The 19353-nt window shown below is 41.6% G+C and overlaps 1 protein-coding gene and 1 pseudogene across 3 annotated transcripts in view; one reads left to right on the top strand and one right to left on the bottom strand.

Annotated features, from left to right (window-relative positions):
• Positions 1 to 19353, bottom strand: part of PGAM5 (PGAM family member 5, mitochondrial serine/threonine protein phosphatase) — a 68132-nt gene that overhangs the window by 31621 nt on the left and 17158 nt on the right. The gene's annotated exons all lie outside the window — the stretch shown is intronic.
• On the top strand, positions 6615 to 10491 carry LOC143683454 (cyclin-Y-like protein 1 pseudogene; annotated as a pseudogene).

Genomic DNA, 19353 nt, shown 5'->3' on the forward strand with positions numbered 1-19353 from the left:
GCTCTGAGCAAGCCTTGCCATAGGTGCGGGTGGGGTCCTGGGGCTCTGAGCAATACCGGGGGGAGGCAGGTGGTACTGAAGCACCCTCTGAAGAAAGAGATGTGGGTGCCAGCAGAGGTGGGCGCTGGACCAGCAGGACCCCTGACAAAGAGATGGGGTGAGGATTTGCACACTTCACCTCTGCTCACACCTCAGGCAGGGGTCACAACCTTTCCAGCTTTAAAGAAAGGGATTTGGGGGAATCGCTTGGGGATTAGAGGACCCACCACTACTTGTTTCTGCAAACGACCCCCCCCCAAGGACACATGTCTTACACATGTACAACACTTGTTTTTTCCAGTGTAACAAAACAAGGCACGGCCAAACAATCCAGCTGATCCAAATCTGAGTTGCAGGTCACTTCTGCCCAGGGATGGCCAAGAGTAGATGAACCCACAACCACCACAGATAGCACTTTCATGCTCGTAAACGTCACCTTGATGCACCATATTTGCCATAAGACCCAGTATCACTATTGCCTCCTTTTGAATCAGAACGAAGTCCCTTTCTGCTTAGGAAATCTTAGGCATCGTGGGTAAGAACTGCAGAATGCCAAGCAGCCATCGGCCAACATTTCCTCTGCTGCAATTTTTGCCAAGTTAAAAAAGGTCTAAGTACCCCCATGGTGCTTTTTCTTAGTTTTCTCCTTACCACTCCCTCATCACTATAAAGGTCACAGGAGCAGAGGGCACTGCTGGGTGCCACCACGGCAACAGCCTGGCCACCCTTCCTGCACCTGAACACAGGAAACTCACTGAGCAGCTGTTCGGTGTGTGGGTTTTGGCACAATCTCCATCCTACAGCAGGCTCAGGACGCCTATCGGGCTGCATGTGACAGCACAGTGCCCATGTGAGCACACCACCACCACACAGGCCGCAGCAGGGCTTGCGGTGTTGCAGGGAGGGCCTGTTCAGCAAAGCAACCCAGGGAGGAGGCCACTCTTCAATTTGTGTTTTTAAACGAGAGGAATGAAGCCTAGGTACTTCTCTCCAGTTCCAGCACTCGGTTCGGTTTGTGGCAGCCGCATCCCAGCAGGAAATCCCCAGATACCCCTGCAGGACAACTGTGGCCAGCAAGACCGAGTGTCCCATGGAGCTTCTGCTTCCCGAGGGGCACCACCCTTCCTGCCCTGGACCAGGACAGGCCGCAGGCGTCTCTACAGCACTGGCAGCAGTGGCCACATGACAAGTGCAGGGAACAGGCACACAGCTGTGTCAGGTCAGTCCTGCCTCCAGCAGGCATCTTGCCCCACCCCTCCATGAACCTCTCTTTTAGTCTTTTTATTTTTGATACATAATTGTTATGAATTAACTTGAGCTACTGATAACTATTTCAGTGGAAAATCTTGCACTGAGGTCAGGTAAATCTTTCCCTATTTCAAATACACAAACCCAGACCTGGTCTTCCCACAAGGCACCCAATGTGCTGCCTTTGGGATGGGTTGGGGGTGGGCCTGGTGCTCCTCCACTTCAGAGGGATACAGGAGTCCACCTGGACCTCCCAGAGGCCGGGCTGGGGCCCTAGTTACCGCCAAAACCCATGGAACACGCCAACTAGCCATGCAAACAGGAACGCAGAGAATGCACGCACAGGGGCAAGGGGCAAAGGGACGGCTCCTGTACAAGGATTTCCAATCACGATGACGGTGGGAGGGAAACACAGAAAGCAAACACAAGGCAAAGCGCCCCATGACAACTGCTGCAGGCAAGATGCTCGGGGCCAGTGGGCAGGGTCAGGAGAGACGGGCCTGCCTGGGTGTGCAGATGCCTGTCAGGTCAGGGACAAGTCAGTCCCCTGCAGATACCCCTCTATAGTCCTGGGACCTGCTGAGAAGGGGAGACCCCCGTCTGCTTCACACCGCAATGCGTCATGAGAACACACCACAGTGGGGCCTTCCGGCAGGTGCGGGCCAGGACCGCCAACGGTCAGGACAAAAGACTGACCAAGAAAGGCTGAGGGACAGTCCTCGGAAGGAGGCGCACCTGGGGCCGAGGCCCGGGGCCAGAAAGAGGGCATCAGTGAAAAACTGGTTCAGGTATGGTCTTACTGGCACTGTATCAACGCTGTGTCTATTTCCTGCGCTATTCTTCCTACTTCTATAAAACTAAAATTATTAAAAATAAACAGTTAAAAAGTAAAGGGGGCGGGTCACAGTGGCTCAGCGGCAAGAATGCTTGCCTGCCATGCCAGAGGACCCGGGTTCAATTCCCGGTGCCTGCCCATGTAAAAAAAAAAAAAAAAAAAAAAAAAAGTAAAGTGACCCAACAGAGTTTTGGGAAGATGGCGACAAGGGACAGGCCGGTCCACCCCTGCTCCAAGGAACAGTGAGAGAAGCGACAGGAGGGTGACTGGACTGGAGACCCCAGGGTGCATGTGGCCTGGGTCTCCGCCCCACACAGGCGGCCCCAGGTGCGAGGTGGAGGGACAGAGGTCTGCGAAGCCCAAGGCGAGGCCGGGGCCTCAGGGGCGGAGATGCCAGCAGGAAGGAAGCCACGCCACACCCCAGGACGCGCTCCCCTCCCCGGTGCCATCGACGACACACCCCCACACCCCCACCCCACACACCTGAACCCCGTCGCTCAACCCCCTCGCCATGCTCCAAGTAACCACACCCCACCAAATGCCCACATGCATACCTGCCCCCCAACCAACCCCCTCTCTGGAGCAGCTGTGGGATCTGCCTGCCCATCCAACCCCTACCTCCCTATCCCTGACCCCCTGCAAGCTCACCACACCCACTGCCTACAGCCCTTCAATATGCACAGCCTCCCCACCCCCAGCTCTGCACACATGTGCACCACCGACCCACCCCTCAGACCCACACACGTCCGTACATGGACAGCTTAGCCCTGCACCCCAACCCCTGGCCTGTACACGTGCAAACCCTGGCCCCACCCCACGGCTGGAGTGAGTGCCTTCTCCACCCCTGCAGGTACTCAGGGCATACCTGTGCCACGCAGCCTTGCCCTGCACAAGCAGACACACCCACCCCACCACACGCCCCACAACCTCTGTCACCTGTGTCCACCCCTGCACACCCACTTATCTGCATCCTGAACCCCCAGGCCCCTCCCCTTGCACAAGGTCAGACCTGCACCCCAACCTCCCTCTGCCCCGACTTCTGTGCCCTGCACACCCCACACCATGACATCCACAACCACGTTTCATACACACGCCCACATCCTGCTCACACACCAGCCCCAGCACATCTGTACAGCGCCCCATCTGCCTCCTGGATCGCCGCACCTCTGTGTCCCCCACACTGCACCCTGCTTCTGCTCCAAAGCCTGCGTGAGCTGCACCTTTCCCCACACCCCAACCCGTCACCGCGCTGTGAGCCCCTCCGCACGCCCCTAGTTCCGCTCCACACCTGTCCCACAAATAAAAGGACTACTCAGCACCTAGTCATCCTATCAGGATATTTACATGCCACGAAGACAGCAGAAGGTCACTAAGCAGGTCATGATGCAGACAGAACAACCCAGTCTAGTGACGAAATTAAAACACCAGAGACAGACGCTGGGACAACTAATCACAGCTGCTCATATAACTCTGCTAAATAAAATCAGTGAGTGGCTAATGACAGAAAGGAGATCAAAAAGACAGTATAAGAGCATGAAGAGGAACCTGAAAGAGTAAAGAGAAAAAGAGCAGCCATCACAGAGACCAAAGATGCAGCAGACCACATCAAAAATACACTTGAGGTGCATGACAGCAGACGCGGAGAGGCAGAGGAAAGAACGCGAGGACAGGACAACTGACTCTGAAAACTCAAAACAGCAAAAGGCAAAAAAGATGGAAAAATCTGAATTGCATTTCAGGGAAATGATGAACAAAACAAAGCCCACAAATAGATGAGTCTTCAGGGTCCTGAAAAGAGAAGAGGAGCAAGGGGCTAGGAACAGCAGTTGATATAATGGGGGAAAACTTCCCAACCCTCATAAAGGCCATAAATACAGAGGTGAAATAAACCCAAAGAACTCCAAACAGAATAAATCCAAACAGGCCTTCCCCAAGGCACAGACTATTCAGTCTGTCGAATGTTGAAAAGCAGCAGCAAAAGAAAAACAATCTACTACATACAAGGGAAACCACATTAGGCTGAGTTCACACTACTCACCTAGCACTATGGAGACGAGAAGCTATGTGCAATATATTTAAGATTCTGAAAGAGAAAGACTTCCAGCCAAGAATTCTCTACCCAGCAAAATTGTCCTTCAAAAATTTTTGTAAACAAATCCTGAAAGAATTCGTCAACAAGACACTGCCCCTACGAGAAATACTACAGGGGATACTACCAGTTGGAAAAAAAAAAGACAGGAGAGGAAGGTCTGGCGGGGGTCCAGAAGTGAAGAGTACCAGTGAGGATAACTTAAAGGATAAAGAGAGAAAGAGGAAAAAGAATATAGAGATCTGAAAAATAAAATCCAAAGGTGAGATGGTGGATTCAGGAAACATCTTTTCAGTAGTAACTTTGAATGTTAATGGAAATAGACTAAATTTACCAGTTAAAAGATACGGATTGGCAGAATGGATTAAGAAATATAAGCCAGCTATATGCTGCTTACAAGTGACTCATCTTAGACACGATACAAACAGACTGAAAGTGAAAGGATGGAAAAAGATGGTCCATACAAGTTGTATCCAAAATGAATCAGGAATAGCTATACTAGTATTAGATAAAATAGACTGTAAATATAAAGACAGCATAAGAGACAAAGAAGGACACTATATATTAATAAAAAGGACAGTTCAACAAGAAGAAATAATCATAAACGTTTATGCTCCCAAACAAGGAGCTCCAAAGTACATGAGGTAAATTTTGGCAAAACTGAAGGCAGCGATAGATGCTTCAGAAGCAACAGTGGGAGACTTCGACACACCACTCTCCTCTGTAGACAGAACAACTAGACAGAGGATCAACAAGAAATAGAGAAGTTAAATACCTTGATATATAAGCCAACACATAGGTAGGTCATTACATCCCAAAACACAAGGCTACACATTCTTCTCTAGTGCTCATGGAACATTCTACAGAAAAGATCAAATGCTGTGGTACAAAACAGGTCTTTATAAGTTTGAAAACATCAACATTTCTCAAAACACCTTCTCCGATCACAACAGAATGAAACTGGTTATCAGTCACCACCAAAGAATGAGAACTTTCACAAACATATGGAGACTAGCACCTTCTTAAACAACCACTGGGTCAAAGAAGAAACTGCTAGAGAAATCAATGTCTCTAGAGATGAATGAAAATGAGAATACAATATATCAGAACTTACGGGATGCAGTAAAGGTTGTGCTGACAGTGAAATTTATTCTGTTAAATGCCTATATTAAAAACAACAAAGAGCAAAAGTCAAGAACTTAACTGCTCATCTGGAGGAAATTGAGAAGGAATAGCAAGATAACCCCAAAGCAAGTAGAAAAAGAGAAATAACAAAGACTAAAGCAGAGTTAAATAACTGGGAGAATAAAAGAATGACAGAAAGAATCAATAAAACCAAAAGTCGGTTCTTTGAGAAAATCAATGAAATTGATAGACCACTAACAAAGCTAACAAAAAAAAAGAGACAGGATGCAAATAAAATGAGAAATGAAAAGGGCTGCGTTATCACAGACCCTGAAGAAATAAAATAAATCATAAGAGAATACTATGAACAACCATACACCAACAAACTAGACAACTTCGATGAAATGGACATATTCCTGGAAACACACAAACAAGCTATCTGACTCGGGAAGAAAGAGAAGATCTCAACAAACCAAATCACATGTAGAGAAATGCAATCCAGTCATCAAGATTCTTTGAACAGAGAAAAAAGCCCAGGGCCAGATGGCTTCACAGGGAAATTTTATCAAACATTCCAAAAAAAACTAACATCAATCCTGCTCAAAGTTTTCAAAAAGACTGAGGAAAAAGAAACAGTACGTGACTCATTTTATGAAGCTAACACTTCATATCAAAACTGGGTAAAAACTGAGACTCAGCATCAAGGGATTGAGAAAATCTTCTTGACCAAAAGGGGGAAGAGCGAAATGAGACAAAATAAAGTGTCAATGGCTGAGAGACTCCAAACAGAGTCGAGAAGTTATCCTGGAGGTTATTCTTCTTGCACGTTAAATAGATATCACCTTGTTGTTCAAGATGTGGTGAAGACGCTGGAGGGAACTGCCTGCAAATGTAGAGCTGTGTTCCGGTAGCCATGTTTCTTGAAGATGATTGAACAATGATACAACTGTCACAATGTGACTGTGTGATTGTGAAAACCTTGTGTCTGATGCTCCTTTTATCTACCTTGTCAACAGACGAGTAAAAAATATGGAATAAAAATAAATAATAGGGGGAAAAAACTGGGTAAAGAGAGTCAGCTTGTGAGAGGCGGCAGCAGCTCAGCAGTGGGGGTGCGGCCGGGGCCGGAACCCTGCCCGGGGCCGGAGGGCGATCCACGGGCGAGGCCGAGCCTGCATGTGCCGCGCAGACCCAGCATAGCCCGGGGCTGCCCGAACCGGCCGCGCCAGTGTTGGGGGTGGGGGCGACTGCTGAGCCCGATGGATTCGGGGGGCAGCGGCCTCAAAGGCGGTGAGAGGAGAACGCGGAGCACAGGAGCCCCGTGGAGAACACGCTGACCTGTTGCGCGCCCCCCAATGCCAGCCCCAAGCTGGGCCGGCGGGGCCGGACTACAAGTTGGAGAGGTACGGGGCTGCGGTCGGGAACGCGGTGGCCGTGGCGGGTGCTGAGGGGCCCGCCGAGTTGGATTTCGGAGCAGGAGAGGGCCACCATCTGCAGCACATCAGCGACCGGGAGATGCCCGAAGACTTCGCATTGGAATCAAACCCTTCTGACCATCCAAGCGCAAGCACAATTTTGCTGAGCAGATCTCAAACGGATGTGCGAGAAAGGAGGAAGAGCAACCATTTAACCAGGTATCTGCGGGGCGGCTTACTAAAAAGTCTAGCTCATGCTCAACAATATTCCTAGGTGACAGCACAGCCAGCCTAATCTCAGAACCGCAATAAAACGTGGGACCCTCAGTATACTACCACATGAAGAACCGAGATGCAGACAGGTCCACGGATAGTTTTGATGAGAGATCACTCCCGCGCACACAAGAAAAGGTTCCAGAGGGATCTTTTAAGCATGATCCTGAACACAAATCTATTTACAGATTTGTTCGAACTCTTCAGTGCTGCACAGCTAACAGCTGAATGTGCAACAGTAACTCTGGTTTACTTAGATAGGCTTTTAACTTATGCTGAGATCGACACTTGTCCTACTAACTGGAAAAGAACTGTTTTGGGAGCCGTTCTTCTTGCCTCCAAGGTGTGGGACCAACAGGCCATATGGAATGTGGACTACCGCCAGGTCCTCGAGGACATGGAGGGGATGGAAAGGCACTTTCTGGACCTACTACAGTTTAGTATTAATGTTCCTGCCAGTGTGTATGCCAAATACTGCTTTGGCCTTCGCTCCTTAGCCGATGACAACAATCTAAATTTTCTATTTGCTCCTCTCAGCAAAGAAAGAGCACAGAATCTAGAGGCCACTTCCAGATTATGTGAAGACAAACACAAAGACTTATGTAGAGGTGCTATGAGATCGCTTTCAGCGCTGATAATTTCATGGGTATTCAGCCATCTCTAATGGCTCTAATGCCATCCCCTCTTAAAGAGAGAAATGAGGAGTTGTGACATCTCCAGTCCTCATCTACAGAGACTGGAGAAACATCACCACTCCGGCTAAAACACCAGCAAAGTTAGTCTGTTCATCTAAGGGAAAGACATCAAATTCAAATTCAAGAGACTTGTGGACAGCGAGGGTTACACTCTAGAGGAAAGAACGGGGCCTTGTCAATGAAACACTGTCTCCTGTCCTTTTTAATGTAAACAGAGTTATGAAAACCACTCCAAAGTGAAAGCTCCCAACCACACACAGATGTTTGCTTACTGTGTACATGACAGCTGTGGGCAATGTGTGTTTTTTTTTAATTAATAGTTTAAATTTTTTAGACTTTAAAGACACTAACCATATAACTTATATGTTTTTCCTATTTTTCCTGCCCCAACCACCCACCCCAATATTGCTGCATATGCCTTTAGAATTAATGCAGCATTACTATTAAAACATGGGACTCTTAACAACTCATAAAACCACTTGGAAGCAGAGACTGTAGCATTGTTAGGTGTTAAAAGGGTCATCCTCCCTACTATATCACTGAAGCTGCTAGTCATAGGCAGTCAACTCAAACGAAAAAGCTGCTGGATAGCATGTACTAAAATTCTTTGTAAACACTACCATTTTAGCATGTTTGGGTTATCAACACAGAAAGTCATCAGTTATTGATTATCTACGTCTGCTATGTCCACGGTTCATTTCTTGTGAATTCTAATGGTGCTTGCCTCTCATTTTCTGATAATTTCCTCTTATTTGTTAAAATCTAGTTAATAATTCCAACGAACATGGTGATCCAATGATAACAAGCACATAATGAGATACAAAGTATCTGCAGTTCTAAGCTTTTATAAAGTGCATTTTGGGTGCCCCAGGGCACTGCAGCATAAGTATAAATGCAACCAAACCTTTAAAGAAAACATTTGATAGTTTCCATTTCTTTTGTACTTGCTAAGTTTTGTGAATTCTGAGTACGTTTTCGATTTTAATTTTTTGTTTCAGGACTTCTTGAAGATGGCAAACATTGAAACCAAAAATTAAAATTAAAAGCTTACTACTCAAAATTTACAAAACACTTAGTTTTGTGAATTCTGAGTATGTTTTCAATTTTGATTTTTTGTTTCAGGACTTCTTGAAGATGGCAAACACTGAACCAAAAAATTAAAATTAAAAGCTTAATACTCAGAATTTACAAAACTATGTTCAGTTTAAAACAAATTTAAATAAACTTTCAAATGATGTTTTGAAAGTTTTGTAGCACTTATTTACTTCTACTGGTATCAAAGCTTAAAATTGCACCAAGACTTTGGAACACCTGTAATCTTCCTATTTTTAAAATTGTCCTTTGCAAGGCTGTGTACTGTTCATCTGTTTTGATCACCTAAGTTTCTTTTCTCTAGATTTGGTAAAAGGAGATTATGAAGAGCAGTGAAATTCACGTGAAATAAAAGAAATTGGACCCTGTTAGTGATGGATAATTAGGAAACAGCTTTATATCCTACACATTAAGCTATCTGTAGTCATCTTATATGAAATTCTGGAGTTTAAAGAGGGAACTTATACACTCCATAGGAACCCTAATTTCAGCTTTAAAGAGTAGGGAATAAGTAATTTTAAGAGATTGATGATAACAGTGTCATCTACATTTGAAATAATTTTTTAAAAATTATTGTTTTCCACTCCATGAAATCTCTTTTCTCCTGCCTTCTCAAATGTACATGTAGGAATTTTGCCTAAAAACAAAGGATTTCTGTATTCAGACAACTTTCAGTATGGTAACACTTCACCTCATATTGAGTGCTGCAGGTTCCATCATTTTTAAAGGACAGAGATATAAATAATCACATATAAAGTATTACAATCTACAACCTCAAAAAACATTGTTCTATGAAGTTTGGAACCTGGAGATTTGAGTACTGATTGCAGTTGTATTTTGAAAAGAATGCTACAACCTATGGTGATTTTCATGTTTATATTAAAAGAAAAGCTAATAAACTCTATTTTAATCAAAAAAAAAACTGGGTAAAGAGGCTATAAGAAAGGAAAACTACCAACCTGTCCCCCTAGTGAATATAGATGCAAAAATTCTCAACAAAATACTAGCAAATCAAATCGAACACATAAAAAAATTATAGACCATAACCAAGTGGGGGTTTATACAAGGAATGTAAGGATGGTTCAACGCAAGAAAATCAATTAATATAATACACCACATTCACAAATCAAAAAGGATCAATCACATGATCTTCTAGATTGATGCTGGAAAAGCATTTGACAAAATTCAACATCCTTTTCTGATAAAAACACTTCAAAAGATAGGAATCAAAGGTAACTTGATACGCAAACGGGCATATATCAAAAACCAACACCCAGCACCACACTCAATGAGAAACTGAAACATTTCCCCCTATGACTGGGAATGAGACAAAGATTCCCACCGTCACCACTATTATTCAAAATTGTACTAAAAGTTCTAGCTAGAACAGGCAGGACAAAGAAATAAAACGCATCCATATTGGAAAGGAAGAATTAAAACTATCTTTATTTGCAGATGACATGATACTATACTAGGAAGATCAAGTAACAAAATTACTTGAGCTAATTAACAAATTCATTGAGGTGGCAGGATATAAAATTAATATGCAAACCTCAGTCATGTTTCTATACACAAGCAATGACCTACCTTTGAGTCAAAGAAAAAAATCCATTCAAAATAGCCATTAAAAGAATCAAGTATCCAGGAATGAACTTAACTAGGGACTAAAGGAATTGTACACAGAAAACTATAAAACACTGCTAAAAGAAATGAAAGAAGATTTAAAAGGTGGAATGGCATTCCCTGCTCATGGACAGGAAGCTTAAAGACAGTTAAGACAACAATTCTACCCAAATTGATCTACATATTCAATGCAATGCCAATCAAAATTCCAATAACCTACTTTGAAGACCTGGAAAAACTGCTTACTAAATTAAATTCACCCGGAAGGGAGCTGACCCGTGGAACTGAATCGAGGGCACAGAACTAGACCGCCAAATCTGTGGTCAGCTGATTTTTGACAAGGCCCCCAAATCCATCCAATGAACTAGGATAAACTGACTTTTCAATAGATGGGCGATAGCGATAGCCAAAAGAATGAAAGAGGACGCTTACCTCAAACCCTATACAAAAATTAACTCAAAGTAGATCAAACACCTAAATATAAGAACTAGCACCATAAAGCTCCTAGAAGAAAATGTAGGAAAACATCTTCAAGACCTAGTAATAGGGGGTAGCTTCCTAAACTTTACGCCCCAAGAATAAGCAACAGAAGAAAAAATAGATAAATGGGAATCCTCAAAATCAAATGCTTCTGCACATCAAAGGAACTGGCCAAAGAAGTGAAGAGACAGCCAACTCAATGGGGGAAAATATTTGGAAATCACACATCGGACAAAGATTTGATATCCTGTATACATAAAGAAATCATACAAATCAACAACAAAAGACCAAACAACCCAATGATAAAATGGGACAAAGACAGGAATAAGCATTTTTCTAAAGAACAAATACAGATGTCCTAACAGCACATGAAGAGATGCTCATTTTCACAGGCTATCAGGGAAATGCAGATCAAGACAAACAATGAGATACCACCTCACACCTACAAGAATGGCTGCTCCTAAACAAACAGGAAACTATAAATGTTGGAGAGGATGCAGAGACTGGGACACATGCACTGCTGGTGGGAATGTATAATGGTGCAGCCACTATGGAAGACCGTTTGGCAGTTCTTAGGAAACTAAATATCAAGTTGCCCTATGACCCAGCAATAGCACTACTTGGTATATACTCAGAATTGCTGAAAGCAACGACAAAATCAGACATTTACACACCAATGTTCACAGCAGCATTATTCACAATCGCCAAAAGATGGAAACAACCCAAGTGCCCATCAAAAGATGAGTGCGACTTCCGGAGAAGATGGCGGCTTAGTAAGACGCGCGGGTCTTAGTTCCTCCTCCAGAACAGCAACTAAAGAAACAGAAACAATACGAAACAGCTCCCGGAGCCACGACAGAGACCAAAAAGACAGCGTACCCCATTCTGGAACGGCTGAATGGGCAGAGAGAATCCGCTGCGGTGAGATACCCGAGGGGCGCGCATTTTCCTGGCCGGGGCGGCTGGCGACTGGGGTCCCCTCCACGCACGTGGCTCCCCGGTCTGACTGGGAACGTTGGATAGCGGGGCCCTCCCACCATGCTTGGCGTCTCGGGCCAGCTGGGCAATTTGGACCGGCACTCCCTCAAGCTGCGGCCAGCGACCCCCGCCTCCACGCGCGGTTTCCCGGGCCGACTGCAAGATTCGGATTGGCAAGTTAAAGGAGCCACAGCATCTTTTACTGGTGGGACCCGCAGACAGAGGAGCGCCACCTACTGGGCAGGAAAAGAAAAACAGAGCCCAGAGATTTCACAGAAAAACCTTTCAACCGGCCGGGTCCCACACCCAGGGAAATCTGATCAAACGCCCAGACAGCAGCAGAAAATAATGGATGACGCTCGGAAAGTTGAAGATATGGCCCAGTCAAAGGAACAAACCAATAGTTCAAATGAGATAAAGGAGCTGAGACAACTAATGCTGAATATACGAACAGAAATGGAAAAACTCTTCAAAAACCAAATCAATATATTGAGGGAGGACATGAAGAAGACATGGGCTGAACAAAAAGAAGAAATAGAAAATCTGAAAAAACAAATCACAGAACTTATGGCAGTGAAGGACAAAGAAGAAAAAATGGAAAAAAACAATGGATAGCTACAATGGTAGATCTAAAGAGACAGAAGCTACAATTAGTGAACTGGAGGATGGAACATCTGAATTCCAAAAAGAAACAGAAACTATAGGGAAAAGAATGGAAAAACTTGAGCAGGGGTCAGGGAACTGAATGACAATATGAAGCGCACAAATATACGTGTTGTAGGTGTCCCAGAAGAAGAAGAGAAGGGAAAAGGAGGAGAAAAACTAATGGAAGAAATTATCACTGAAAATTTCCCAACTCTTATGAAAGACCTAAACTTACAGATCCAAGAAGTGCAGCGCACCCCAAAGAGAAGAGACCCAAATAGGCGTTCTCCAAGACACTTACTAGTTAGAATGTCAGAGGTCAAAGAGAAAGAGAGGATCTTGAAAGCAGCAAGAGAAAAACAATCCATTACATACAAGGGAAACCCAATAAGACTATGTGTAGATTTCTCAGCAGAAACCATGGAAGCTAGAAGACAGTGGGATGATATATTTAAATTACTAAAAGAGAAAAACTGCCAACCAAGACTCCTATATCCAACAAAACTGTCCTTCAAAAATGAGGGAGAAATTAAAACATTTATAGACAAAAAGTCACTGAGAGAATTTGCGACCAAGAGACCAGCTATGCAAGAAATACTAAAGGGAGCACTAGAGTCAGATACGAAAAGACAAAAGAGAGAGGTATGGAGAAGAGTGTAGAAAGAAGAAAAATCAGATACGATATATATAATACAAAAGGCAAAATGTTAGAGGAAAATATTATCCAAACAGTAATAACACTAAATGTTAATGGACTGAATTCCCCAATCAAAAGACATAGACTGGCAGAATGGATTAAAAAACAGGATCCTTCTATATGCTGTCTACAGGAAACACATCTTAGACCCAAAGATAAACGGAGGTTGAAAGTGAAAGGTAGGGAAAAGATATTTCATGCAAATAACAACCAGAAAAGAGCAAGAGTAGCTAAACTAATATCCAACAAATTAGACTTCAAATGTAAAACAGTTAAAAGAGACAAAGAAGGACACTATCTACTAATAAAAGGAACAATTAAACAAGAAGACATAACAATCATAAATAATTACGCACCGAACCAGAATGCCCCAAAATACGTGAGGAATATACTGCAAACACTGAAAACGGAAATAGACACATATACCATAATAGTTGGAGACTTCAATTCACCACTCTCATCAATGGACAGAACATCTAGACAGAGGATCAATAAAGAAATAGAGAATCTGAATATTACTATAAATGAGCTAGACTTAACAGACATTTATAGGACATTACATCCCACAACAGCAGGATACACCTTTTTCTCAAGTGCTCATGGATCATTCTCAAAGACAGACCATATGCTGGGTCACAAAGCAAGTCTCAACAAATTAAAAAGATTGAAATCATACACAACACTTTCTCGGATCATAGAAGAATGAAGTTGGAAATCAATAATAGGCGGAGTGCCAGAAAATTCACAAATACGTGGAGGCTCAACAACACACTCTTAAACAACAAGTGGGTCAAAGAAGAAATTGCAAGAGAAATTAGTAAATACCTCGAGGCGAATGAAAATGAAAACACAACATATCAAAACTTATGGGACGCAGTAAAGGCAGTGCTAAGAGGCAAATTTATTGCCCTAAATGCCTATATCAGAAAAGAAGAAAAGGCAAAAATGCAGGAATTAACTGTCCACTTGGAAGAACTGGAGAAAGAACAGCAAACTAACCCCAAAGCAAGCAAAAGGAAAGAAATAACAAAGATTAGAGCAGAAATAAATGAAATTGAAAACATGAAAACAATAGAGAAAATCAATAAGACCAGAAGTTGGTTCATTGAGAAATTCAATAAGATTGATATGCCCTTAGCAAGACTGACAAAAAGAAGAAGAGAGAGGATGCAAATAAATAAGATCAGAAATGGAAGAGTAGACATAACCACTGACCCCACAGAAATAAAGGAGATAATAACAGGATACTATGAACAACTTTATGCTAATAAATACAACAATGTAGATGAAATGGACAAGTTCCTAGAAAGCCATGAACAACCAACTTTGACTCAAGAAGAAATAGATAACCTCAACAAACCAATCACAAGTAAAGAAATTGAATCCGTCATTCAAAAGCTTCCTAAAAAGAAAAGTCCAGGACCAGATGGCTTCACATGTGAATTCTATCAAACATTCCAGAAAGAATTAGTACCAACTCTGCTCAAACTCTTCAAAAAAAATCGAAGTGGAGGGAAAACTACCTAATTCATTCTATGAAGCCAACATCATCCTCATACCAAAACCAGGCAAAGATATTACAAAAAAAGAAAACTACAGACCAATCTCTCTAATGAATATAGATGCAAAAATACTCAATAAAATTCTAGCAAATCGTATCCAACAACACAGTAAAAGAATTATACATCATGACCAAGTAGGATTCATCCCAGGTATGCAAGGATGGTTCAACATAAGAAAATCAATTAATGTAATACACCATATCAACAAATCAAAGCAGAAAAATCACATGATCATCTCAATTGATGCAGAGAAGGCATTTGACAAGATTCAACATTCTTTCCTGTTGAAAACACTTCAAAAGATAGGAATACAAGGGAACTTCCTTAAAATGATAGAGGGAATATATGAAAAACCCACAGCTAATATCATCCTCAATGGGGAAAAAGTGAAAACTTTCCCCCTAAGATCAGGAACAAGACAAGGATGTCCACTATCACCACTATTATTCAACATTGTGTTGGAGGTTCTAGCCAGAGCATTTAGACAAGAAAAAGAAATACAAGGCATCCAAATTGGAAAGGAAGAAGTAAAACTATCACTGTTTGCAGACGATATGATACTATACGTCGAAAACCCGGAAAAATCCACAACAAAACTATTAGAGCTAATAAATGAGTACAGCAAAGTAGCAGGTTACAAGATCAACATTCAAAATCTGTAGCATTTCTATACACTAGTAATGAACAAGCGGAGGGGGAAATCAAGAAACGAATCCCATTTACAATCGCAACTAAAAGAATAAAATACCTAGGAATAAATTTAACTAAAGAGACAAAAAACCAATATAAAGAAAACTACAAAAAACTGCTAAAAGAAATCACAGAAGACCTAAATAGATGGAAGGGCATACCGTGTTCATGGATTCGAAGACTAAATATAATTAAGATGACAATCCTACCTAAATTGATCTACAGATTCAATGCAATACCAATCAAAATCCCAACAACTTATTTTTCAGAAATAGAAAAACCAATAAGCAAATTTATCTGGAAGGGCAGGGTGCCCCGAATTGCTGAAAGTATCTTGAGGAAAAAAAACGAAGCTGGAGGTCTCGCGCTGCCGGACTTTAAGGCATATTATGAAGACACAGTGGTCAAAACAGCATGGTATTGGCATAAAGATAGATATATCGACCAATGGAATCGAATAGAGTGCTCAGATATAGACCCTCTCATCTATGGACATTTGATCTTTGATAAGGCAGTCAAGCCAACTCACCTGGGACAGAACAGTCTCTTCAATAAATGGTGCCTAGAGAACTGGATATCCATATGCAAAAGAATGAAAGAAGACCCATATCTTACACCTTATACAAAAGTTAACTGGAAATGGATCAAAGATCTAAACATTAGGTCTAAGACCATAAAACAGTTAGAGGAAAATGTTGGGAGATATCTTATGAAACTTACAATTGGAGGCGGTTTTATGGACCTTAAACCTAAAGCAAGAGCACTGAAGAAGGAAATAAATAAATGGGAGCTCCTCAAAATTAAACACTTTTGTGCATCAAAGAACTTCATCAGGAAAGTAGAAAGACAGCCTACACAATGGGAGATAATATTTGGAAATGACATATCAGATAAAGGTCTAGTATCCAGAATTTATAAAGAGATTGTTCAACTCAACATCAAAAGGACAGCCAACCCAATTACAAAATGGGAAAAAGACTTGAACAGACACCTCCTAGAAGAGGAAATACAAATGGCCAAAAGGCACATGAAGAGATGCTCAATGTCCCTGGCCATTAGAGAAATGCAAATCAAAACCACAATGAGATATCATCTCACACCCACCAGAATGGCCATTATCAACAAAACAGAAAATGACAAGTGCTGGAGAGGATGCGGAGAAAGAGGCACACTTATCCACTGTTGGTGGGAATGTCAAATGGTGCAACCACTGTGGAAGGCAGTTTGGCGGTTCCTCAAAAAGCTGAATATAGAATTGCCATACGGCCCAGCAATACCATTGCTGGGAATCTACTCAAAGGACTTAAGGGCAAAGACACAAACGGACATTTGCACACCAATGTTTATAGCAGCGTTATTTACAATTGCAAAGAGATGGAAACAGCCAAAATGTCCATCAACAGACGAGTGGCTAAACAAACTGTGGTATATACATACGATGGAATATTATGCAGCTTTAAGACAAGATAAACTTATGAAGCATGTAATAACATGGATGGACCTAGAGAACATTATGCTGAGTGAGTCCAGCCAAAAACTAAAGGACAAATACTGTATGGTCCCACTGATGTGAACGGACATTCGACAATAAACTTGGAATATGTCATTGGTAACAGAGTCCAGCAGGAGTTAGAAACAGGGTAAGATAATGGGTAATTGGAGCTGAAGGGATACAGACTGTGCAACAGGACTAGATACAAAAACTCAAAAATGGACAGCACAATAATACCTAATTGTAAAGTAATCATGTTAAAACACTGAATGAAGCTGCATCTGAGCTATAGGTTTTTTTTTGTTCGTTTTTCTTTTGTTTTTTTTTTACTATTATTATTACTTTTATTTCTTTTCTCTATATTAACATTCTATATCTTTTTCTGTTGTGTTGCTAGTTCCTCTAAACCGATGCAAATGTACTAAGAAATGATGATCATGCATCTATGTGATGATGTTAAGAATTACTGATTGCATATGTAGAATGGTATGATTTCTAAATGTTGGGTTAATTTCTTTTTTTTCCGTTAATTAATAAAAAAAAAAAAGAAGGCGAGGAATGAACAAAAAGAAGAAATCGAAAGATTGAAAATCATTTCATTTCCTTTCTTTTCTTTGTATATATGTTATATTAAACCATAAAAAGTTTTTTAAAAAAAAAAAAAAGTGCCTAACCTAAAAAAAAAAAAAAAAAGCAAAACTTACTACAAAGCAACAGTAAACAAAACAGTGTGGTACTAGCATAAGAACAAACATACAAATCAATGGAATAAAATTGAGAGTTCATATAAACCCATATATCTATGGTTAATTGATTTTTTATATTTATTAAAATTTATTGATTCAAAAAAAGAAAAAAAGGAATCACAGAAGACCTAATTAAATGGAAGGGCATACTGTGTTCATGGATTGGAAGACTAAATATAGTTACGATGTCAAATCAATTCTATCTTATCTGATTTACAGATTCAATGCAATACCAATTAAAATTCCAAAAATTTACTTTTCAGAACTAGAAAAACCAATAACTAAATTTATCTGTAACGGCAGTGTGCCCCGAACAGCTAAAAGCATACTGAAGAAAAAAAAATAAAGTTGGAGGTCTCACGCTGCCTGAGTTTAAGGCGTATTTTGAAGCCACAGTGGTCAAAACAGCATTGTAATGACATAAAGATAGTTATACTGACCAATGGAATAGAATCGAGTGTTCAGATATAGACCCTCTCATCTATGGACAATTGATCTTTGATAAACCAGTCAAGCCAACTCACCTGGGACAGAACAGTCTCTTCAATAAATGGTACCTAGAGAACTGGAAATCCATATGCAAAAGAATGAAAGAGGATCCATATCTCACATCCTATACAAAAATTAACTCAAAATGGATCAAACACCTAAACATTAGATCTAAGACCATAAAACTGTTAGAAGAAAAGGCAGGGAGAAATCTTATAAATCTTATACTAAGAGGCGGTTTCCTAGACCTGTGTATACACCCAAAGCACGAGCATTGAAGAGATAAATAAATAAATGGGAGCTCCTCAAAATCAAACACTTTTGTGCATCAAAGAACTTCGTCAAGAAAGTAGAAAGACAGCCTACACAATGGGAGACGATATTTGGAAACAATATATCAGATAAATGTCTAGTATCCAGAATATATCAAGAGATTGTTCAATTCAACAACAAAAAGACAGACAACGCAATTACAAAATGGGCAAAAGACTTGAATAGATACTTCTCAGAAGAGGAAATATAAACGGCCAAAAGGCCCATAAAAAGATGCTCAACTTCCCTGGCTATTAGGGAAATGCAAATCAAAACCACAATGAGATATCATCTCACACCCATCAGAATGGCCATTATTAATAAAACAGAAAACGACAAGTTCTGGAGAGGATGTGGAAAAAGAGGCACATTTATCCATTGTTGGTGGGAATGTCAAATGGTACAACCGCTATGGAAGGCAGTTTGGCGGTTCCTCAGGAAGCTTAATATAGAATTTCCATATGACACGGCAATACCATTGTTAGGTATCTACTCAGAGGACATGAGGGTAAGGACACAAACATTTGCACACCAATGTTTATAGCACATTATTTACAATTGTGAAGAGATGGAAACAGCCAGAATGTCCATCAACAGACGAGTGGCTAAACAAACTGTGGTATATACATACGATGGAATATTATGCAGCCGTAGGACAGAATAAAGTGATGAAGTATGTAACAACATGGATGGACCTTAAGGACATTATACTGAGTGAGATAAGCCAGAAAAGAAAGGACAAATACCGTATGATCTCACCAATATAAACTGACATTAGTGAATAAACTTGGATAATTTCACTGGTAAAAGAGACCATCAGGAGATAGA

Source organism: Tamandua tetradactyla, chromosome 5 (assembly GCF_023851605.1).
Source record: "Tamandua tetradactyla isolate mTamTet1 chromosome 5, mTamTet1.pri, whole genome shotgun sequence".
Lineage (NCBI taxonomy): Eukaryota > Metazoa > Chordata > Mammalia > Pilosa > Myrmecophagidae > Tamandua > Tamandua tetradactyla.